Source organism: Bubalus kerabau, chromosome 2 (assembly GCF_029407905.1).
Source record: "Bubalus kerabau isolate K-KA32 ecotype Philippines breed swamp buffalo chromosome 2, PCC_UOA_SB_1v2, whole genome shotgun sequence".
NCBI lineage: Eukaryota > Metazoa > Chordata > Mammalia > Artiodactyla > Bovidae > Bubalus > Bubalus kerabau.
Window position 1 is genome coordinate 31,749,945 of NC_073625.1, and position 23,563 is coordinate 31,773,507.

The 23,563-nt window shown below is 45.8% G+C and overlaps 2 long non-coding RNA genes across 7 annotated transcripts in view; one reads left to right on the forward strand and one right to left on the reverse strand.

Moving 5' to 3' along the window:
• Positions 1–8,835: 8,835 nt before the first annotated feature.
• Positions 8,836–23,563, forward strand: part of LOC129643199 (uncharacterized) — a 108,197-nt gene continuing 93,469 nt past the window's right edge. The window contains exons 1-2 of one of the 6 annotated variants that reach the window (XR_008710138.1): positions 8,836–8,959; positions 10,720–10,861. This is a non-coding gene — a long non-coding RNA (uncharacterized LOC129643199). The other 5 variants (XR_008710141.1, XR_008710142.1, XR_008710137.1 and 2 more) reach the window with 5 other exon arrangements.
• Positions 11,335–15,288, reverse strand: LOC129643198 (uncharacterized). The gene is made up of 2 exons (XR_008710136.1): positions 14,477–15,288; positions 11,335–13,104 (listed from the first exon to the last, which is right to left on the reverse strand). It is a non-coding gene; the product is annotated as an uncharacterized LOC129643198 (long non-coding RNA).

Sequence of the window (23,563 nt, forward strand, 5' to 3'; positions counted from 1 at the left end):
GAGTTCACATTGGATTCCAAGCCCAGTGAGCAAGTATTGCCCGGACATTTGTGCCACGACCGTGCTGAGGAGGGTTGGGGGGAGGTCACAATACATTGCCTCTGCCCTCTAGAAGCTCATAAACTATTAGGCAAAGCCCACTGTAAGCAAAAAACAAAACAAAAAAAAGACTGAATAGGATTTTTTTCCCTATGGTATGAGATATACAGAAAGTCGCTTGGCCAGGGGAGGTGGTGGATAGACTTTCTAAGGTTTTCCAGAGGAGGATAATTTGACCTCGTTCTTGGAAAAAGAAATCTTTTTGCCAGGACAGCCACAGGAATGCCAAGGCAGGTCTAAGGTCTCTGCTCAAACATCACCTGACTCCCTCACATTGTTTTTCTGACTCCCCCATATTAAGAGCAAACTCACTCCCATTCATTCAGAGCAGCCTCGACCTGTTTTATTTCTTTTCCCACAGCACTCCATACACACAACACACCACATGCCATCAGGCTGAATACTGGTCCCCCTCAAATACCCACATTCTCATCCTCGGAAGCTGTGACTATCTTAGCTTACACGGCAAAAGGGTAGATATGATTATGTTAAAGATCCTGAGATAGGGGAGATTATCCTGCATTATCCAGTGGGACCTGATGGAATCACAAGTCTTTCTAAGAGGAGGGTGGGAGGTCGGAGGAGAGAAGATACTCCTCACCTCACCTTGAAGATGGAGGAAGCTTCTAGATCGTGGGAAGCCACAAATCACAATTAGATGCTGAAAAAGGCAACAACGTGAATTCTCCCCGGAGCCTCCGAGAGGAGCCAGTCTTGTTGACACCTCGGTTTTAGTCCTGAAGGTCTCATTCTGGATTTCTGACCTGCAGAACTGCAGGAGAATACATTGAATATATTTGTGCTGGTTCAACCCACTCAGTGTGTAGGAATTTGTTACAGCAGCAATAAATGGCAACCCACTCCAGAGTTCTTGCCTGGAGAATCCCAGGGACGGGGGAGCCTGGTGGGCTGTTGTCTATGGGGTCGCACAGAGTCAGACACGACTGAAGCAACTTAGCAGCAGCAGCAGCAGCAGCAGCAGCAGCAATAGGAAGCTAATACAGCACCTGGGTGTACTGGGTGTATGTTAATCACCTGCCTTCCTCCACTAGAAGATGAACTCCATGAGTCCCAGGGACTTTCTCTACCGTCTTCACTCTTGTATCCTTGCTGGCACAGAAGTTTTGTTGAATGGCCCCATAAGTATTTGTTGAATTAACCAAGACGGAGAGAGTCAGCACAGGAAGAGGGACAGCTGGTGGAGAGGGGTCTTAGGGAATGAAAGATCACGGTGTTCTCTAGAACAGCAGTTTGGTGCGGTTGATGAACTACAGGATGTGGGGAGGGGCAGGGTTTGGAGAGGCTGGAGGGAACTGATGCTGGAGCATTTGTTCTGTGAGTGAGGAAGATCTCTTGATGGGTTTTATGTAGAATGGAGGCATGATCATATTTGCTTATTGCTTTTTAAGTAATTTTAAAAAAATTTAAATAATTGTTAAGTAACCATTTCCCTGGTTTATTGTTAAAAATTGAGAATATATACAAACATGAGCTAAAACAACAAAAATCACTCATAATCTCATTTCCTAGAGACAGCCACTGTCACCATTTTAGTGGGAGTGTGTGTATTTCTCCTTGCAAAATTGGGGTTATACTTTATGTACTGCTTCGAAACTGGCTTTTCCCCCTTAATGTGGATTTCTCCATGTTGTTAACCATTCTTCTAAAACTGTGGTATTTAATGACTACATAGTATTCTATCATATTAATTACATAACTAAATTTACTTAACTAACCCTTCTAACCTGACAATTATTTTATCCCCTCAATACTTCATTTTCAAAAAGTAATAATAGCACTGCCAGGATGGGGCAGCCTGGTGGGCTGCCGTCTATGGGGTCGCACAGAGTCGGACACGACTGAAGCGACTCAGCAGCAGCAGCAGCAGCATATAGTAAGCATCAAGATTTGTGGAATAAGTAAATGAGTGAGTGATTCAGAGAACATTCCATGCATAAATCTTTCTGTGTATCTCTGATTGCTTCCTTAGGAAAATGATTCTTGTAAGTCACAGTGTTGGGTCAAAGGCTGTATTTTTTTTTAATGACTCTCAACACATATGGCCAAATTGCCTTTCAAAAAGATTGTAAAAATTATAACCCCACCAGCAATATGTGAGTGCATAATTTCACTGCATCAATGGTGGCACTGTAATTTTTTAAAACCCCTATTTGCATTTTAGAAAAGTTTCCATGGGGACTGGAAGGTAGGTGGTAAGGGGTCGTGTGAAGTTCAGGCAAACAATGGTAGGAACCTGAACTATAGCCACCGAGGCTAAATCAGAAAGAAAACAGATCTGAGCTATGTATGCAGGACAGAGAGGCTGTACAACTTGAATGCAGAGGTTAGAAGATCTGTTAGAACTGTTTCTGCGTTGGGTATTCATTAGGAGTCTTTGTTGCAAATGCCATAAGAAATAAGTCTGACTTGTTTAAGCAGGGCTTTGTTGTGAGGATACAGAGCAAATCAGAGTCAAAGTAGAGGGATCCCAGAACCACTCAGGAATCCAAGAGGCAGAAAGGAATTGAGGAGACTTCCCTAATGGTCCAGTGGTTAAGACTTCGCTTTCCAAAGCAGAGGACGTGGGTTCGATCTTGGGTCAGGAAGCTAAGATCCCACATGCCTCGAGGCCAAAAAGCAAAAACATAAAACAGAAACAATGCTGTAACAAATTCAATAAAGACTTAAAAAATGATCCACATTTTTAAAAAAAATCTTAAAAAAAAAAAAGGAATAGACATCACTTACTCCTGCTTCCTTTGATACCTGTATGCAGGTCAAGACGCAACAGTTAGAACCAGACATGGAACAATGGACTGGTTGAAAATTGGGAAAGGAGTATGTCAAGGCTGTATATTGTCATCCTGGTTACCTAACTTCTATGCAGAGTACATCATGTGAAATGCTGGGCTGGACGAAGCACAAGCTACAATCAAGATTGCTGGGAGAAATATCAATAACCTCAGATATGCAGATGACACCACCTTATGGCAGAAAGCAAAGAGGAACTCAAGAGCCTCTTGATGAAAGTTAAAGAGGAGGGTGGAAAAGTTGGCTTAAAACTCAACATTCAGAAAACTAAGATCATGGCATCTGGTCCCATCACTTCATGGCAAATAGATGGGGAAACAATGGAAACAGAGAGAGACTTGATTTTCTTGGGTTCCAAAATCACTGCAGGTGGCGACTGCAGCCACGAAATTAAACGACGCTTGCTCTTTGGAAGAAAAGCTATAACCAACCTTTGCTGCTGCGTCGCTTCAGTCATGTCCGACTCTGTGCGACCCCATAGACAGCAACCCACCAGGGTCCCATGTCCCTGGGATTCTCCAGGCAAGAACACTGGAGTGGGTTGCCATTTCCTTCTCCAATGCATGAAAGTGAAAAGTGAAAGTGAAGTCGCTCAGTCGTGTCCGACTGTTCACGACCCCATGGACTGCAGCCCACCAGGCTCCTCCGTCCATGGGATTTTCCAGGCAAGAGTACTGGAGTGGGGTGCCATTGCCTTCTCCGATAAACCAACCTAGACAGTGTATTAAAAAGCAGAGACATTACTTTGCCAACAAAGGTCAGTATAGTCAAAGCTATGGTTTTTCCAGTAGTCATGTGTCGATGTGAGAGTTGGACCAAAAAGAAGGCTGAGTGCCTAAGAATTGATGCTTTTGAACTGTGGTGTTGGAGAAGACTCTTGAGAGTCCCTTGGACTACAAGGGAATCCAACCAATCCATCCTAAAGGAAATCAATCCTGACTATTCATTAGAAGTGCTGATGCTGAAGCTGAAGTTACAATACTTTGGTCACTTGATGTGAAGAACCAAGTCATTAGAAAAGACTCTGATGCTGGGAAAGATTGAAGGCAGGAGGAGAAGGGGAAGACAGGATGACATGTTTGGATGGCATCACCGACTCAATGGACATGAGTTGAGCAAACTCCAGGAGATGGTGAAGGACAGAGAAGCCTGGCGTGCTGCAGTCCAGGGGTCGCAACAACCACCTGCTCAGGACCCCAGCCTCAGGGTCTGAGGCTCTGAAAAGGATTAATATGGTCTACTTTGGGTCAACAGTCCTTGCTGTTGCCAGAGGCAGTGGGAAGCCATTCGTGGGCAGTCCTATCAAGAAGAGTGAGGGGGGATTTCCCTGGCGGTCCAGCAGTTGAGACGGTACTTCCACTGCAGGGGAAGCAGTTTTCATCCCTGATCAGGGAACTAAGATCCTGCATGCTTCTCAGTGTGGTCAAAAAATAATTTTTTAACAAAAGAAGAGCGAGGGGGTTATACTGTTCCCTTCAGAAGACCTGGTGGTTTTCCTGGTGGCTCAGACAGTAAAGCGTCTGCCTACAATGCAGGAGACCCAGGTTCAATCCCTGGGTCAGGAAGATCCCCTGGAGAAGGAAATGGCAACCCATTCCAGTATTCTTGCCTGGAAAATCCCATGGATGGAGGAGCCTGGTAGGCTGCAGTCCCTGTGATCGCAAAGAGTTGGACATGACTGAGCAACTTCACCTCACTTCACGTCAGAAGACCACTTAAATTAATGCCAGGTGTGCAAGAACCAATGCCTGGCTTCTCCATGTGGGTAATTTAAAACATACCATTATTTGCCAGTAGAGACCAAAAGCTAATCAGATTGTGATAATTTCGAGGGGGGACTCTTCTAGTCCCCAGTCAATGAATCTCAGACCTCTTAACCCCCACTGTAAGAGCTCTGAGATCCTCTATACTCCCTGCTGCAAATCCTGGGCAGTCCTGGGGGACCCTGGACTCTGAAGCCCAGCGCAGACCCCCTGTGGAACAGATGTTCTGCTTGGTGGTGTGAGCAAGTCTTAGGTGCTCACCAAGGTCTGTGTGACCAATTCTGGACCAAAAACCTGGAAGGTTTCTGATAGAATAAAGAGGCATGCAGCACTGACAGGGAATTTCAAGTTTGTTGAAATACAAAATGGACTTTGCTGCTAACAAGCATGTGTATGTCATGTGTTAGTTGCTTAGGCATGTCCAGCTCTTTGCGACCCTATGGACTGCAGTCCGCCAGGCTCCTCCCATCCGTGGGATTTCCCAGGAGAGAGGACTGGAGTGGGTTACCAGTTCCTTCTCCAGGGTATCTTCCTGACCCAGGGATAGAACCTGGGTCTCCCACATTGCAGGCAGGGTCTTTACCATCTTAGTCCCCAGGGAAGCCCACGCTAATAAGCATCTGATTTTATTAGTTCTGTGGTCTGTTCTCTTGAGACAACACCTCCTGCTGCTTTCCTGGGGAAGGATTCCTCTATTTTATCATGAAGGAAGGGAAGAGCACTTTTCCATGGTGAACTTTTCCATCCTGCTACCTCTGGTGGGTCAGCAGCATTTTATAGACGGGGAGAATGGGGTGTGGAAAGGTTTATTAACTCTCCCTGGGCCGGAATTCAAACCCAGCCCTGACCTTCAAGTTCATGGTCTTTCCATCACTTCCCACGACCTTCAGAGAAAAACGACTTCCCCTTTTCCCCCTTGTCCAAGAAAAATGAGCTTCCCTTGTTTCCTCTGGGGGGAAATAGTGGGAATAAAATTACTCTGTGTTCATAGGTAATTCATGCTGCTGGCTGTACAGAATGATTTTGATAGGTCCAGGCTTTCTGACTTCCGGAGGCTCTTATTTATGGTTTATTTTCTGGCGCAAGTGAAGAGTGAAGTGTGTGTGCTTTGTTCCTGATTATCTCAGAGGTTGAACCTGGCAAAAGCTGAAGCGAGGCTGTGGAATGGGACTGGCTGGGTTAGAACACAGTGTAGTTGTGTGTGGTTGAGATTTTCATGAGAAATGTGGGGGGCTGGGATTCCAGGACCCCAGCCTATGTTGGAACATGGTGGGGCTGTGGCTTAGTCGCCAGCTTTGAGGCTGGTCTGTTCTGTAACTGCTGGAGGCTGCTCCTTCACTAAGGCCCAGAGGCTGGTCAGCAAGTCTGGGGGTGTCCTCAGCCTGACCCTGTTCCATTTCTCCAGTGTGGCCACTGCAACATGCTGTCACCAGAAACATGTGGGAAGTTTTAATGAAGGGGTTCTTAAACTTTTGGGGGCCAAGGACCCCTTTGGCCATCTATGGGTCCCTTTTCAGAGCAATATTTTTTAGTGCATAAAATAAGATACTGAGTTACCTAAGATACTAGTTACCATGGAAACTAGTTATATTGATATACAGTTATCAAAATATTTTTTAAAACTTGTGATAGAGAAAAATACATGCTTTTTAAATTAATGATTTACATAATGAGATCTAGCTGGGATTTAATAACCAGCATAATTTTGAGGTAGTGATAAGGGTAAATAATATTTCAAGATATTTGCAGCCCCTAGCACTGAGATATGAAAATATCTGTGATTTCTATTGGGAACAAACCATAGGAACTGTTAATACTGCCGTGGTTCAGTGCCCGCATTTTTATAATGAAAGGAAATGCTAAATTTCAGCTAGAGGTTAGTGAAAATGAAGATGTAATTGTTTTCTTATGCAACTTGAGGATCCCCTGAATTCACTGAACTCCTGGAAAAAAGCCTAGGTTTCTTCCCTCAAGACTTTTTAGAGAAATAACTAGTTTATTATTGTTGTTTCCCCCCCCCTCCTTTTTTTAAAATTCTTTTAATTTCCCAGTGTCTTGATTATTCTTGTTCATCCTCCCTGCATGCTCAGAATCCTTTCCTTGGTCTTTTGAACACCTTTACTTTCTTTTAAAAAAATCCTTATGTAAAGTTTAAAAATAAAATAAAATTAAAAATAAAAAAATAAAAAAAAAATAAAAAAAATCCTTTTATGATTCCCTCTCTGTCCTCTGAAGTCTGAGGTCCTCCCATCTCTGGAATCTGCGGTCCACCCTCCTCTAGATTTGAGGGTTTTCCCTCTCTGGAATCTGGGGTCCTCTTGCCCTCTTGTGCCCCTTACCTGTGAATCAGGCAGTGGCCTCAACCTTTTTGCCTGTATAGCCCCCTCAAAGAATTTTGAAACCCTGTGTATCCATTTTTAGGTAAACGGCTCAAAATTTTAATTATATGTTTAAATCATTTTAAAAGATTTATTTTCCTGCATATTTTGTATTGCCCACCTTCTTCAAACATATATTGTATTAAAATCTTGGAGCTGCAGATTTTAGCTTATCCAGTTCATGTGATGGAAATGACAAAACCAGTCTTTGCTCTCACATCAGTCAGTGAAATTAGACCTCTTTTGGTAGAAGATGTATCAGTTCCCAGGAGAAGGCAATGGCAACCCACTCCATTACTCTTGCCTAGAGAATCCCACGGATGGAGGAACCTGGTAGGCTGTGGTCCATGGGGTCTCAAAGAGTCGGACACCACTGAGCGACTTCACTTTCACTTTTCACTTTCACGCACTGGAGAAGGAAATGGCAACCCACTCCAGTGTTCTTGCCTGGAGAATCCCAGGGATGGTGGAGCCTGGTGGACTGCCGTCTATGGGGTCGCACAGAGTCGGACACGACTGAAGCGACTTAGCAGCAGCAGCAGTATCAGTTACCAGGTTGACCACCTCAGTTCTGAACCTGCATCCTGACATGGGCCTGGACGTGGCCTCAGCAGGAGACAGGTAGCTGGTGGGCACAGAGGTGGGTGGAAGGATGAGCTGATGCCTGGGTTCCTTGTCCAGATCAACTGCTCCCATCAAAGTCTGTCTGAAGCTCTCCATGCCTCATTCTCAGGGCCTCCTCAGCAACAATGCTTCCTGGAATTATCCCTTTTTTGGTGTCCTAGAGATGGAGGTGGCTCAGAGGGTAAAGAGTCTGCCTGTAATGCAGGCGACCTGGGTTTGATCCCTGGTTCGGGAAGATCCCCTGGAAGAGGAAATGGCAACCCACTCCTGTATTCTTGTCTGGAAAATCCCATGGATGGAGGAGCCTGGAGGGCCATTACAGTCCATGGGATCGCAGAGTCAGACACGACTGAGTCACTAACACTTTCAGAGATGGTCACACTCCAGAGCGACTCAGGATGAGTGACAGACAGTAAGGTCTTCCTTTTTCCTTCCTCCAGTTTCATTGAAATATAATTGACATCACAGCACTGTATACATTTAAGTTGTAGAGTGTAATGATTTGACTTGCATACATCATGAAATGATGACCACAATAAGGTTAGTGGACAGCCGTCCTCTCATACAGATACAGTATAAGGAAGGTCTTACTGAAAAGACAATTGCAGAAGAGGATGCAGTGGAGGATAAGCACCGCACAATGCTGGCATGTTTTTGGACCCATCAACTTTAGGCAGTTGAGAACCTGGAAATGGATTCCTGGAAAGCTACCCTGGTCGACTGAAAAGCCTGTGTGGGCTTTGGTTTCTTTGGAGACTCATGAAATAAAGGAAGTGGTTTATCATTTGCAGCAACATGGATGAAACATAGAGATTGTTATACTGAGTGAAGTAAGTCAGAGATGGAGAAATGTCGTATAACATCCCTTATACAACTAAGTGTGTGAGCATGCTCAGTTGTGTCCAACTCTTTGTGACCCCATGGACTGTAGCCCACCAGGCTCCTCCGTCCATGGGATCTCCCAGGCAAGAATACTGGAGTGGGTTGCCATTTCCTTCTCCAGGGGCTCTTCCCGACCCAGGGATCGAACCGGGGTTTCCTGCATTGCAGGCAGATTTTTTTACAACTAGTGCCACATGGGAAGGACAAGGCTTCCCTTTTAAATACACCCTGCCTTTTTTTTTTTTTTTCTTTTTACAGAGATAAGTGGAAATCCCACAGGTGGGACTGATCCTCTCCAGAAAGATAGGAGGGCCGGAATCTTGCCAAAGAGGTAGGGAGAGAGCTGACCAGGTAGCCAGTCACCGCCAGGGAGGTCCCTTAGGCCGTCGGTCAAGGACACAGGTACGTGGGGATGGCTGTGGGTCAGCTGGGTGGGGGTGGGGGGCGGGGGAGGTGTTGAGGATGCCTGGAAAGCTGTGTATTTGAATGGAAGGTCTCAGGGCACAAGCAGGGGCCATGGCTTTTGCCATTTTGTCTCATAAAGGCTGTCAGCTGGCACACAGCAGGCATCCTCTTTAACTTTGGGGTTGCTGCAACAGCTGCCTTTTGGATGAGGTGGAGGCTGAAAACTCGCCCGCTCCTGGTGGCCGAGCTCATCTGCCTGTGGCAGTCAGGGCTATGCTCTGCCAGAATGTGGTGCTTGCTCAGGGGCCTGGTGAGAGGCATCCTTTTACTGAAAGAGGCATTTGTTCTTCCTGTGGATCCGAGTTGCAGCGGAGCAGGCTGACCTCTGGGCGGCAGCCTGGCAGAGGTGGGCCACCTGCAATGTGTCAGCGAGGCCCCAGCACAGAGCTGGGGCAGGAGTGAGCCTGGCTGGGGAAGAGGGGTGGGCGGGGGCTCCTCCGCCTCTTGTCTGCCCTTGGTTGGTCCCTGGGGTGTGCCAGCATCTGGCGCTTTACCCAGGGCCCCAGGAGACAGGCAGGTCCTGAAATGAAACACTACCATGAAGCTCCCTTTGGCGCCACTCTCTTTGCTAATTTTTAAGGCTTAGACTAAACATCTCACCCCACACAGTGAAGAGTAGGTGCTCAATAATTCCTTGCTTGGGTTAGCAAATTGAAATAAATGACAATGTAGTATCAGTATGCTGGCCTTGGAGTCAGTGTCCCAGAAAATAAGGGCCATGGCTTTCTCATAGGCTCTGTGAGCCCCTGGCTTCCTGTAGTAGGGATCTGCTAGTACTTTTGATGGTGATTATTAATACTGTATCTGTGTTCTCTGATCTAAAAAATAATGGAGCTTGACAAGTTAGAATCATGTGTGTTTATAAGGAAAATTAGGACAGATAATTTGACATCAGGAGTACCCTGGAAAATATTGTTGTTGAGTTGTGTCCGACTCTTTTGTGACTCCATCGGCTGTCCATGGAATTTCCCAGGCAAGAATACTGGAATGAGTTGCTGTGCTGGGGCTCCACAGCATCTTTCCGACCCAGGGATCGAACCCTGAGTCTCTTATGTCTCGTGCATTGGCAGGCAGGTTCTTTACCACTAGAGCCACCTGGGAAGCCCTTCCAGGCATTTATTTGCTGTCAATTAATTAAGCCTCTAAATATGCATCAGTGCAAAGTGGAATAACCTGTGGTTGAGAGAGGGGGCAAATTGGTCCAACAAAACTCTCCATTCTGCCTCAGATTGGCTGCAGCCTGGTGTCGGGGACCTGGGATTTCTGCTTCTCCATGGTGACTATGGGCACACCTCTCTGCTCCCCTCTTGGGTCCTAATAGAGTCCCCAGGTGCGGTTCTGGGAGGAAGATGGGCCCGGTCCTGTCCTGCCAGCCACCTGCCCATCATAGGGCAGCCCCAGCCCAGAGCTTTTGTCCCTGCCTTGGCTTTTCCTTGCAGAACTTGGCACAGCAAAGCCAGTCCCGGAGGAGAACACTTTCCCAAGAGGAGGTTAAGCTTTTTTGTGTGCCATGCAACTTGTTTCACTCTTTGCAACCCCATTGACTGTAGCCCGCCAGGCTCCTCTGTCCATGGGGATTCTCTAGGCAAGAATACTGGAGTGGGTCGCCGTGCCTTCCTCCAGGGGATCTTCCACCTGGGAAGGCCAAGGCTTTTGTTTTAAATATGTCCTGCTTTACTTTTTTTTTCTTTTCACAGAGATAAGTGGAAATCCTACAGGTGGGACTCATCTTCTCCAGAAGGATAGGAGGGCCCAGACCTTGCCAAGGAGGCAGGGAGAGCTGACTAGGTAGCCAGTCACTGCCAGGGAGGTCCCCCGGGCCGTCGGTCAAGGACACAGGTACGTGGGGACGGCTGTGGGTCGGCTGGGTGGGGGGCGGGGGAGGTGCTGAGGACGCCTGGAAAGCTGTGTATTTGAACGGAAGGTCTCAGGACACAAGCAGGGGCCATAGCTTTTGCCATTTTGTCTCGTAAAGGCTGTCAGCTGGCACACAGCAGGCATCCTCTTTAACTTTGGGGTTGCTGCAACAGCTGCCTTTTGGATGAGGCGGAGGCTGAAAACTCGCCCGCTCCTGGTGGCCGAGCTCGTCTGCCTGTGGCAGTCAGGGCTATGCTCTGCCAGAATGCGGTGCTTGCCCCGGGGGCCTGGTGAGAGGCATCCTTTTACTGAAAGAAGCATTTGTTCTTCCTGTGGATCCGAGTTGCAGCGGAGCAGGCTGACCTCTGGGCGGCAGCCTGGCAGAGGTGGGCCACCTGCAATGTGTCAGCGAGGCCCCAGCACAGAGCTGGGGCAGGAGTGAGCCTGGCTGGGGAAGAGGGGTGGGCGGGGGCTCCTCCGCCTCTTGCCTGCCCTTGGTTGGTCCCTGGGGTGTGCTAGCATCTGGCGCTTTACCCAGGGCCCCAGGAGACAGGTCCTGAAATGAAACACTACCATGAAGCTCCCTTTGGCGCCACTCTCTTCGCTAATTTTTAAGGCTTGGACTAAACATCTCACTCCACACAGTAAAGAATGGGTGCTCAATAATTCCTTGCTTGGGTTAGCAAACTGAAATAAATGACAGCGTAGTATCAGTATGCTGGCCTTGGAGTCAGTGTCCCGGAAAAAAAGGGCCATGGCTTTCTCATAGGCTCTGTGAGCCCCTGGCTTCCTGCAGTAGGGATCTGCTAGTGCTTTTGATGGTGATTATTAATACTGTATCTGTGTTCTCTGATCTAAAAAATACTGGAGCTTGCAAAGTCTGAATCATGTGTATTTTTCAGGAAAATTGCAACAGAAAATTTGAAATTAGAGTATCCTAGAAAATGTTGTTGTTGCGTCCTTAAGTCATGTCTGACTCTTTTGTGACCCCATGGGCTGTCCATGGAATTTCCCAGGCAAGAATACTGGAGTGGGTTGCCAGTTACTTCTCCAGGGGTTCTTCCAGACTCAGAAATCAAACCTGTGGCTCCTGCCGCATCTTCTGCATTGCAGGTAGGTTCTTTACCACTGAGCCACTGCAGAAGTCCAATATACAAGCTCAATCTCATAGATCTTTCAACCTGAAGAGCCCCTATATGACATAGGATGTTTCTTTCTCACCCCCAGTTTATTTCTTTATAGCAAAAAAAAAAAGCTAGTCGGAATATCTGTTATTTTCCTAGGCTGCCATCATAGAATGCCACAGGTGGGGTGGGATGAGAGTGCAGTGGTTAAACAGCATGAATATATAAGCTCACAGGTGTCAGAAGTTTGAGTTTCTCGTTCCCCTGACCTCCAGTGGTTTGCTGGCCGTGGTGTTTCTTGGCTCGTAGAAGGTGTCAGCCAGGCTCTTCACGTGGCGTCCTCCCTCACACACATGGCGTGTGTGAGTCTGTGTTTCAATGTCTCCCTTTAAAAAACAATGCATTCTTGATTTTTGGCTGCGCTGGGCCTTCGTGGCTGCACACGGGCTTTCTCTAGCTGTGGTGCTCAGGCTTCTTGTTGCAGCGGCTTTGCTGGTCGTACTTCGGTAGTTGTGGCACACAGGCTCAGCTGCCCCATGGCATGTGGGAATCTTCCTGAACCAGGATTGAACCCACGTGCCCTGTATTGGCAGGCGGACTCTTAACCACTGGACCACGAGGGAAGTCCTAGATTTCTCTCTTTTATAAGAACAGCAGTCAGATTGGGCCAGCCCCACCACCCCCTCCCACGACCACCCAATATGACCATATATCAGCTGAACTCTTTCTGAGGATCTTATTTCCAAATGAGATCACATTCTGAGGTCCTGGGGGTTAGGACTTCATATAAACCTGGAGTTTATAACATATAAACATATAAACCCGGGAGTGGGGAATGGGGCACAATTCAGCTTACAAGAGAGCTTTTCCAGCCTCGAGAAAGGAAGAGAGAAACATCCAAGGGGCAACTGCCTGTGAAGAGGTGGGGAGGGAGGGAGGTGGGGAGGTGGGAAAGGAAGGGACGGCTGTGCAGAGCAGCAGCGTCAGAGTGGGCCCGCCTCCGCGTACTCTTTCATTCCTGAGACTCTGCTGTTGGCTGAGTGACATCCTAGATGGTAGCACGAATCCATTTTCTTCTACTTCACCTCGCGTATGTGGCTACTGAAATTAAATAAAATGGAAAAATTCAGTTCACCAGTCTCACTAGTTGGATCTCAAGGGTGGCCTGTGGTTATACCCCTTTTGAATATCGAGGCTACAGAACATTTCTAGCATCACAGAGAGTTCTGTTGGACAGAACCAGTCCAGAGGGTTGCACCAGAAAAATGTGGTTGATGAAGACAGAAATGGGGACTGGGAGACAGATGGAAATGGGTTGAAAGGAGGTGCAAGGGCCAAAGGTAGCCTTGAATTCCAGCGGTGTTCAAGCGGCATGTAGGGTTCAGAGATCTAGGAGGAAACCAAGGAGGCCTCAGAATGCTTGAGGTGGGCTGTACCCGCCAGGCTAAAGTGCTAGGTGGCAGACCAGGTGACCCTGGAGCTTATGTTCATCTCACAGCCCACTTCTGAGAAGCCGTTCACTCATCATGATGGGTGGTGCTTTGGAAATGTCCCCACATCTTCAGTTTGGGAAACACTGGCCCAGAGCAGAACGGTGGGGTGGGGTGGAGAGGAATGGCTCTGGCTGCTTATTGCTTCCTGGAGGCCCAGAAGAGCTGCTGTGAAGGGCCCTGGGTGAGGCTGGAGGAGCCGGGGATGCCCCCAGGCCCCTTCCTCATGCTCCTGCAAATGCCTCCAAATTGGCGAAGCTCAGAAGACAGAAGAGGAGTCCCCGCAATCTAGTTAAGTTTGATCTAGACAGACGTTTGATGAATAATAAGGTGTGTTTGAGTAATAACATGGATAACATGCTTCTAAGGGCTGAATACAAGGTATTTTATGCATATCCAGGTGGGAGTCAGCATAGCTGACAAAACCTCAGGGTTTACTGGGTCTCAGAGGCAGAAAGCAACGGCCAGCACCGCGCCAGTATTGACAGAGGGGCCGGGAGGGGCAGGGGGCAACCCAGTGTCACTGAGCAGACACAGCGGAGGTCAGGCGCGGTGACAGGCCTTCGCGCTGGGCTCTGCTCTCTGAATTTTAAAAGCAATAAAGTATAAAACTGCAGCAAATCAACAGCAGCGATAAGCAAAGGTTACAGAGGGGCTAGAAGCTGTTCCACTTGTAAAAAGAGAAATGTTAGGCACGCACAATACAGTCTTATTCTCAGGCACCCAAAGGAGCTGTGACAAGGACACTGGATCTCCTCCTGTAACAGGCCGGGGTGAGCTTTGTTCTTGCTGGAGCGGGCCTGTGTGCCGAAGGGCGCTGCCGATGGCTAATGTTTTCACTGATAAGTATTTCCTGGGGGGCGTTGATGCGGTAGACTCCCCAGGGGCAGGGGCCCCGGCAACAAATCTTTGAGCCCACACGTGATTGGATGCTCTCCACTTCTCTCACCAATACCTCACTCTCACCTTCCATCGCCTCTCACCTGGGTTGGCAGGACGCGTCTCCTCTGCAACTGATGTGTCCTTCCTTTTTGAGGAAGCTTGGTCCCCATAATCTCCTGGCCTCTCTCCACCTTTGACCCCCCTGGACCGCAGCACTGGTTGGCAGCTCTGGAAAGCTTGGACTGGGCGTGTTTGCTCAGCTTCGTCCTCTTCCTTTTGGGAGTACTACCGGCAAGGATGCTGATGCTACGAGGGCTACCAGCTCTTCTCTTCATGGGGTGCGGCAGTGGCCCACGGTCGGGGTAGGGGGGAGGAGTGTCAACATCAGGAAGCCCTCTGGGCTCTTATACCTAGTTTTCTCAACATTAAGGGCTTCCCTGGTGGTGCTAGTGGTAAAGAATCCACCTGCAAACGCAGGTGACTTGAGTTCCATCCCTGGATCAGGAAGATCCCCTGGAGGAGGAAATGACAACCCGCTATAGTAGTCTTGCTTCAGAAATCTCATGGACAGAGGAGACTGGCAGGATACAGTCTATGGGGCTGCAAAGAGTTGGACATGATTTAACTTTGAATAATGGTGTGTACTTGTTGACTCTCCTTTTGTTGACTCTCATTTATCCACTTTCTCCAACAGGGAGGTGCAGAGCCTTCCTTGTAGAGCAAGGATAGGGTTCTTCCCCTTTTGCTTCCTACCCTCAGTACCTGGGGGAGTAGTCACTCCATAAGTAATGTGAGCACTGAATGTAGGAGGGACGGGGCGTTGAGAAGCAGTGACACCCACAGGACCACCGTGCCAGGAGCCAAGAGAAACGGGGCTTCATGCCCGGCTCACCACTAGCAACTGTGTGCTTGCCACTTACCTCTGATTTTCCCCCTTCCTTCATCTCTCTAAAACAAGGAGGGTTCACTCTCTGCATTGGGAGCCTCTTGCAAAGGCCTGACATCCTTTTGGAGGAGTCTCTTGCTTCTTAGGAAATGCGTGTTTTCCTGGCCCCGGGGCTGTTACTATCTTTCCCCCTCCCTGCTCCTTTTAGTACTTAATGGCAGCCGCTGAATTATTTAACTGCGTGAGTGTTCGGGGGACCGCGTTTGAAGGGCAAATAAGATAACAAATGAAGCAACGCTGTGGCATCATTCTTTCTGCTGCCGGGGATTCGGGAGATTTTATTTTTCTTGAGCATCTTGACTTTCCCAACAGAGAGAGTAAAACAAATCACATACACAAATCACCACCCGCCCTCCCCGCCTGCCCCCCCAAGCCCTGCCGGAGCCGCTGCGGCCAAACGGGAGCGATTTTAAATGAGAAGATTATAGTCGCGGCTAATGGAGCAGGAGCGAGAAACACTTGTCCTGGGCTGGCGGCACCAAATACCGCTTATCACCTCGGAGAGCGTTATTATTTTAATGGTAAACGCGGTAGATTGCAAACTAGTCAAGTCACAGTCAGACCCCTCTGGTTGCCCGGTGACAGGCGTTTGCATTAATACGCTCGCCTTATTGTGAGGTTTCTCATCTGTCCGAGTCCTGTTCACAGCCTTTATCTCGTTTGGTACCTACCTTCCGTGGAACTATGCAATGAAGTCTCCCTTTTTAAAGTAAATGTGTTTCCCCCAACCCTATTCTTCCCGGGCTTTTATGACTCACAATTGACAAAGGCCTCACTAATGGAAATGCAAATTTCCTACCTGTCAAAGACTGAGAATGCCTTCCAAAACAGTGGCTGGTGGGGCAGAAAGTATATTAGCATCAGCACTTGCGGGTTGGGTGAGGGTGAGGGGGCAGGGAGAAGCCACTTCCCAGGAATTTGTGGGATAAAAGTGTTTGTTTGATGCTGGGATATAAATAAAACAGCTGTGGTCAGAGCTCCTGTGCATGCAGGACAATTCGGGAATTTCAAACTTTTGTATTCCTCTGGTTTCAGTCCATGTATTATTCAGATTCAAATCACCCCATACTGCTATTATGAAGTCTTTGATTTAGGGACCAGAAAGTTTGGGGGCCTTGATATCTCTTCCTGTTTTCCTGAGGAAGTCCCCTGATGTGAGGCTGTCTTGGGACCCTACACATCTGAAGCATTGTTCCTGCCCCTTCTCCTCATCTTCTTCTTTGTTATTATTTAACTGTGTGTGAGTGCATGCGCGCACATGCATGAACAAGAACAGTGATTGAAATATGGTCTTTGCCTGAAATTTTAGCGGAGAGCAGGGCTGACTTCCTGTATGAGCCTGCCAGGGCTTGTTGACTAGGGAAAAAAAAAAAAGCATAACCTAAAAGTTGAGAATTATGTTTTGTTCGGCAGACAAACTGAGGCCTGAAGCCTGGGGGTATGAACTAAAAGAAATACACAAGTTGAGAGAGGCGAGTTAAGTTTTGTTTGAGGCAAAATGAGGACTGCAGCCCGGGAGACAGCACCCGAGAGAGATCTGGGAGACTGCTCCAAAGAGGCAGCAGGTAGGGTCAATATATAAACTTTTGGTGAAGGGGGAGCTCAATACAATTAAGCACTCATTTTGCAAAAGAATTTTTGCTAGTTGAGCGGATCTGATGTCATCATGAAGGGATTTAGTGCGTTTCTAGACATGAGGAGGTGCAAGGATTGGGATCATAAAATCTGTTTTTTGGGGGAAAAAAAATCAACTATCTAATGACCTGGCCTACCAGATTCCCTGGAGCACAGAGTGCCTCACTCCACCCTGGACTTTGTGCAGGTGTTGAAGGTCAACAGCTGCAGCTGCACAGGGTTCAGTCTCCATAGAGGCAGGTGGCAAATGCCCTTGTTCAGTCCTTGACAATGCTCTTGGCAAGTGCCAATCTGTAGTTGACAGGGCTCCCTTGTGGTCATAAATTCAACCATAGTTGGGGAGCCTTTTCATGACCATTCTGTCCCGTGTTGCTAGGAAGACTCACTCCCAGTTCTGAAGGTTTTTTTTTTGCTGGTAGACCACTCAGTGTGCTATTACTGCACTGGGACTTGATAGTCAAAGATCTCTGGATACCGGTCTTGTAGTTATGGTTCAGGAAAATATTCCCTCTCATTGCATCTTCCCATATCTAGAGTTACACTATTACAATCATTGATCACATACATTTGATCAATAGCTTCAAGTCTAGTTATCATTGTTTTCTGCACATTCCGGGGAGAAGCTCATTTCATTGCAGGCTCAGTCATACACTTGGTAATAAAAGAGACAATAATCTTGTAAAACAGGCAATATGCAAATAATATAGCTAGTAACATGAGTGGAATTATAAGTTAATATTTCAGCCATGAGCCTCCCATACCATACCAGTTTTTTTGTTTTTGTTTTTGATAAAGATTGTCTAGACTATGGAATGGGTCACTTCAGGCAGAAATCTAATTTTTCATGTGGTCCATCAAATGTGTTATATTAGAGGATTCATCACGTATGAGGAAACATTCAGTGTGAATTATGGTGCAGCTGCTTCCCTGAGATGCTTTAAGGATGTCAAGGGCCGGGCAGTTTTGTAGCACCACCTTCCTCATCATAGAGACCTCAGAGTTCAGTAGACTAATAGCCTGGTTACTCTCATTTAAAGCTTATTGAGTGAAAGTTCTTAAGGCTTCAATATGACCAGTTACATGCTCCCATCCTATTGAAAGCACACACACACAAACATAGGTGCTAAATGGTCATACCAGTAGAATACAGATCTCTTGACTCATTGAGCTCACATCAACGTTAGATTGGCTCAAATTGCCTCTAATTTATTACGTATATGACCTTGAGTTCATGGGAATCCCAGGTTGCACCTTCCTATTCATCTTGCTAGAAGCTGAGCCATAAATTAGTACCATAAATCAGCTGAGTTTCATACCAATCACTCTCTAAGGGTAATAGTAAGCATAGTTCATAAGGCACCCAGCCTAGTTTTATAATATTACTAGGTTGATCATTTGGGCTCAGATCCACCTGCAATGTGGGAGACCTGAGTTCGATCTCTGGGTCGGGAAGATCCCCTGGAGGAGGGCATGGTAACCCACTCCAGTATTCTTGGCTGGAGAACCTCCATGGACAAAGGAACCTGGTGGGCCACAGTCCATGGGGTCACAAAGAGTTGGACATGACTGAGCGACTAAGCACATAGGTTGATTATTTTAGTATGATTTAATTGTTCCCAACATAGAGGAACTTTTAAACTTAAAAGACCATAACCTGATATTAACCATGGACTATAGATCCATCCCATAATTGTGAGAGTTTTCCTTTTAGTAGACAAGAGGTTACAGTTTTTGATTGAAACTTAGTTCATCACTCTGAGTTTGAGTGACCCTAAGAGTAAACTTAAATCTATTGCCAGGGTCAGAGCAGGTATTATTAATTATCCCATCTAGCAATATCATGAATAGACAGAAGAGGACTGAACTCTCTTATAAAATAAGCTTCCTGTGTTAGTTGCTCAATCACGTTCAACTCTTTTTGACCCCATGGTCTGTCCATGGAATTCTCTAGGCAAGAATACTGGAGTGGGAAAGTGCCATTCCCTTCTCCAAGGGGATCTTTCTGAACCAGGGATCGAACCCAGGTCTCCTGCATTGCAGGCAGATTCTTTACCATCTGAGCTACGAGGTAAGCCTTAATAAACTTCCTAAGGGGTATGCTGTCAGAGCCCTGAGGGGAGAAATCCACCAAGGTAACCCAGAAGTACTAGACATAGGTAATTGGCCACAAACCCAACAATTGGACTGAGTCTTAAACTAGCATAGGATCATGTCCATGATAGAAAACATTTGGTTAATGTGCAAAGGTCCAGGAAGTCAAGAAAGCATTATAAATGATCATATGAATCAGGTCTGGCATCTTGGGCAAGCTGTCTACTTCTGATATTGTCTGCTTCTCATCTTAGTGTAGTACAGTTTCCTCAGTTTGAACATTGTTTTAAGGTGAGTTTGAGGTCAGCAGTCGTCTCTATAGGCCAGTCTGGTATACAGGCCTATGGGAGTGGGAATTAATCCGAGAGTCTACTTCCCTGCAAATTCACTGTGCATGAGCTAGTAGTTAAGAGTACCTGATAAAAAGATCCTTCCATCTAGAATGGAGACAGTTCCTTAAATTACGTCTTTTTTCAGTCTTGGTTGCAGGTCATGAGGCATCTGATCTTTTTCCAAAGATAGATTACTGAGATAAGCTTCAGAAAGAAACTTTGAATGTCTTTTAATAATTCAATTAAATTTTACATTAACATAACAGCAAAGAACTATCCAGGAAATGAGTCTTAGTAGATACAGATCAGATCAGATCAGTCGCTCTGTCGTGTCCGACTCTTTGCGACCCCATGAATCGCAGCACGCCAGGCCTCCCTGTCCATCACCAACTCCCGGAGTTCACTCAGACTCAAGTCCATCCAATCAGTGATGCCATCCAGCCATCTCATACTCTGTCGTCCCCTTCTCCTCCTGCCCCCAATCCCTCCCAGCATCAGAATCTTTTCCAATGAGTCAACTCTTTGCATGAGGTGGCCAGAGTACTGGAGTTTCAGCTTTAGCATCATTCCTTCCAAAGAAATCCCAGGGCTGACCTCCTTCAGGATGGACTGGTTGGATCTCCTTGCAGTCCAAGGGACTCTCAAGAGTCTTCTCCAACACCACAGTTCAAAAGCATCAATTCTTCGGCGCTCAGCCTTCTTTACAGTCCAACTCTCACATCCATACATGACCACAGGAAAAACCATAGCCTTGACTAGACAGACGTCTATTAACAAACTGGGATTTAACATTCATTGAAACATCTTTTTCTCTCTAAAACTACCCTTGTTTTTACCAAATATAACCAAATTGAGACTGGTTTGTTTGTGAAATATTTCTAGTCTCAATAAACTTGGCATGATGATTTATTTAATCATAATTGATCATAGACTTTTTTGCTTTGCTGAAACTTTTATAGGGTCTCAGACTGAACTTTTAAAATAAAATCTTTCAGGGCGAGGAAAGTCATGCAAAAGGCTTACCACAGATTTTGCCTAACAGATCTAGGTGAATTCCTCCCTTCTCAAGGTCTCCAAAATTTCTTGCAATTTTTCTATCTGTTAGTGAGATAATGTTTCTAACTTACCTGATAAAGTTCCTGGAAATCTAAGAGTTTCCAATCTCTCGGGGGGTCAGAGAGAAAAGATAAATATTTCAGTTTGTTTGTAAAGTATATTCACCAAATTACTATCATAATTAGTTTGAGGGGAAGGTTTTCCTTACATCTGGAAAACACTGATTCAAACCAGTAATTTTTCAGTTAGAAACCATAAAAGTTGAAAGCATATTTGCCAGTTCATTCAGTCCTTTTGTTAACTTTTGTGAAGTAATCAGGTTTCCCATTAGAATTCTTTAATTTCTTCCAGTTCAGAAACTGGTATTTATCCCAAAGTCCTCTCTATAAATCTTCTCTCTCTCTCTCTTATTATTATTTTTTGGATTTATTTATTTTTAGTGGAAGGATAGAGCATTGCACTGGTTTCTGAAGTGAAGTGTTAGTCGCTCAGTGTCTGATTCTCTGTGACCCCGTGGACCGGGGCTCGCCAGGCTTTTCTGTCCATGGGATTCTCTAGGCAAGAATACTGGAGTGGGTTGCCATTTCCGTCTCCAGGAGATCTTACTGACCCAGGGATTGAGCCTGGCTCTCCTGCATTGAAGGCTGTCTCTTTACCGTTGGAGCCACCAGGGACGCTCTCTGGGAAACATCGGTTTCTATCAGTGGTCAGTAGGTTTACCATGCCTCCTTCCATTTGAACATCCCTCCCACTGCCTCCCCATCCAGCAAATTCCCATTGGCTATCTAGTTAAAAGTAAACTTAATTAAATTAGTTTTTAAACTTGGTCCTAACCATGTACAAAACTTTCCTCAGGGTTCACTTTCCACACACCTTCTAATCACTTTCTGTACCTGTTACTTTGTTCTCCCAACCTGGAACAGTCACCTGTAAGACCTTCTTCCTTTTCCCTTCATAAAATGTAATTCCTTTCCTCATATCTTCTTTATCACAAACACACATCCTGCTTTCCTTAAGCAACCAAGAGCTGACCTTTACATTAGCATTCTATAGACTGGTGAGCATAAAAACCAGTAATAATTCTGAACAAACTTTTTAAATAGAAAACATGTCAGGATGGCACCAAACATTATTCATTAATAGTCCAAAATCTCTGTAGTTTTTTTGTAAGAAGAAATTTGTTTTCAGTAGTCAGTGTTTCAGAATCTTATTTTATTTGGAAATGATCTAGCTGTTCTTAAACTTTCATCACTGAGTTTAGCATAACCCTAGAAATTCAGGCTACCAAAATCGGGAGAGAGTATTTTAGGCAGACATTCCTAAAGCATAATTACTCTTAATAGAATTTATCTAAAATCTCATATTTCATTTACATTTTTTTGGAAGTTTCTTAACTCGAGGAACTTTCCTTGCTGACAAACTTGTAAAAGATATAACAATATTTAATTTATGTTAAACCTAGGAACAATGAAAATATTCTGCTTAATATTAATGACTCTTGCTGCTAAGTCACTTCAGTCGTGTCCGACTCTGTGCGACCCCATAGACGGCAGCCCACCAGGCTCCCCCGTCCATGGGATTCTCTAGGCAAGAACACTGGAGTGGGTTGCCATTTCCTTCTCCAATGCATGAAAGTGAAAAAATAAAGTGAAGTCGCTCAGTCGTATCTGACTCCTAGTGACCCCATGGACTGCAGCCCACCAGGTCCCTCCGTCCATGGGATTTTCCAGGCAATGACTCTTAGACAAGTCTATATTTGTTAGATCAACAAACACACACTAATACCAGGTACTTAATATTGAATATTTCCCAGGTCAAGTGAACCTGAAATTCATTTAGGTTTATTCTCTTGTATTTAGAATTGTTTGATTTATAAGTACTTACTTTTCTTTGTGTTACTGTTGTTCAGTCCGTAAGTTGTGTCCGACTCTTTGGGATGCCATGGGCTTCCCTGTTCTTTACCATTTTCCAGAATTTGATTAAACTCATGTCCATTGAGTCAGTGATGCCATCCAACCATCTCACCCTCTGTTACCCCCTTCTCCTCCTGCCTTCAATCTTTCCCAGCATCAGGGTCTTTTCAAAGGAGTCAGTTCTTCGCATCAGGTGGACAAAGTATTGGAGCTTCAGCATCTGTCCTTACAATGAAATATTTAGGGTTGATTTCCTTTAGTATTGACTGGTTTAATCTCCTTGCAGTCCAAGGGATGTTCAAGAGTCTTCTGCAGTACCAGAAGCTTCAGTTCTTTGGTGCTCAGCCTTCTTTATACCAACTCTCACATCCATACATGACTACTAGAAAAACCATAGGTTGAACTAGACAGACCCTTTGTCCACAAAGTGATGTCTCTGCTTTTTAATACACTGTTTAGTTTTGTCTTAACTTTCCTTCCAAGGAGCAAGCATCTTTTAATTTTGTGGCTGCAGTCACTGTCCACAGTGATTTTGGAGCCCAAGAAAATAGTCTGTCACTGTTTCCACTTTTTCCCCATCTATTTGCCATGAAGTGATGGGACCAGATGACATAATCTTAGTTTTTTGAATGTTGAGTTTTAAGCCAGCTTTTTCACTCTCCTCTTTCACCTTCATAAAGAGATTCTTTAGTTCCTCTTCACTTTCTGCCATTAAAGTGGTATCATCTGCATGTCTGAAGTTGTTATTTCTCTCGGCAATCTTGATTCTAGCTTGTGAGTCATCCAGCCCAGAATTTTGTATGATGTCCTCTGCATAGGAATTAAATAAGCAGGTGACAATATACAGCCTTGATGTACTCCTTTCCCATTTTGGAACCAGTCCGTTGTCCATGTCCGGTTCTAACTGTTGCTTCTTGTCCTGCATACAGGTTTCTCAGGAGGCTGGTAACGTGGCCTGGTATTGCCATCTCTTTATTCCACAGTTTGTTATGATCCAAACAGCAAAGACTTTAGCATAGTCAATGAAGCAGAAGTAGATGTTTTTCTGGAATTCTCTTGCTTTTCCTATGGTCCAGCAGATGTTGTCAATTTGATCTCTGGTTCCTCTGTCTTTTTTAAATCCAGTTTGGACATCGGAAGTTCTCAGTTCACATACTGTTGAAGCCTTGCTTGAAGGATTTTGAGCATAATATTGCTAGGATGTGAAATGCGTGC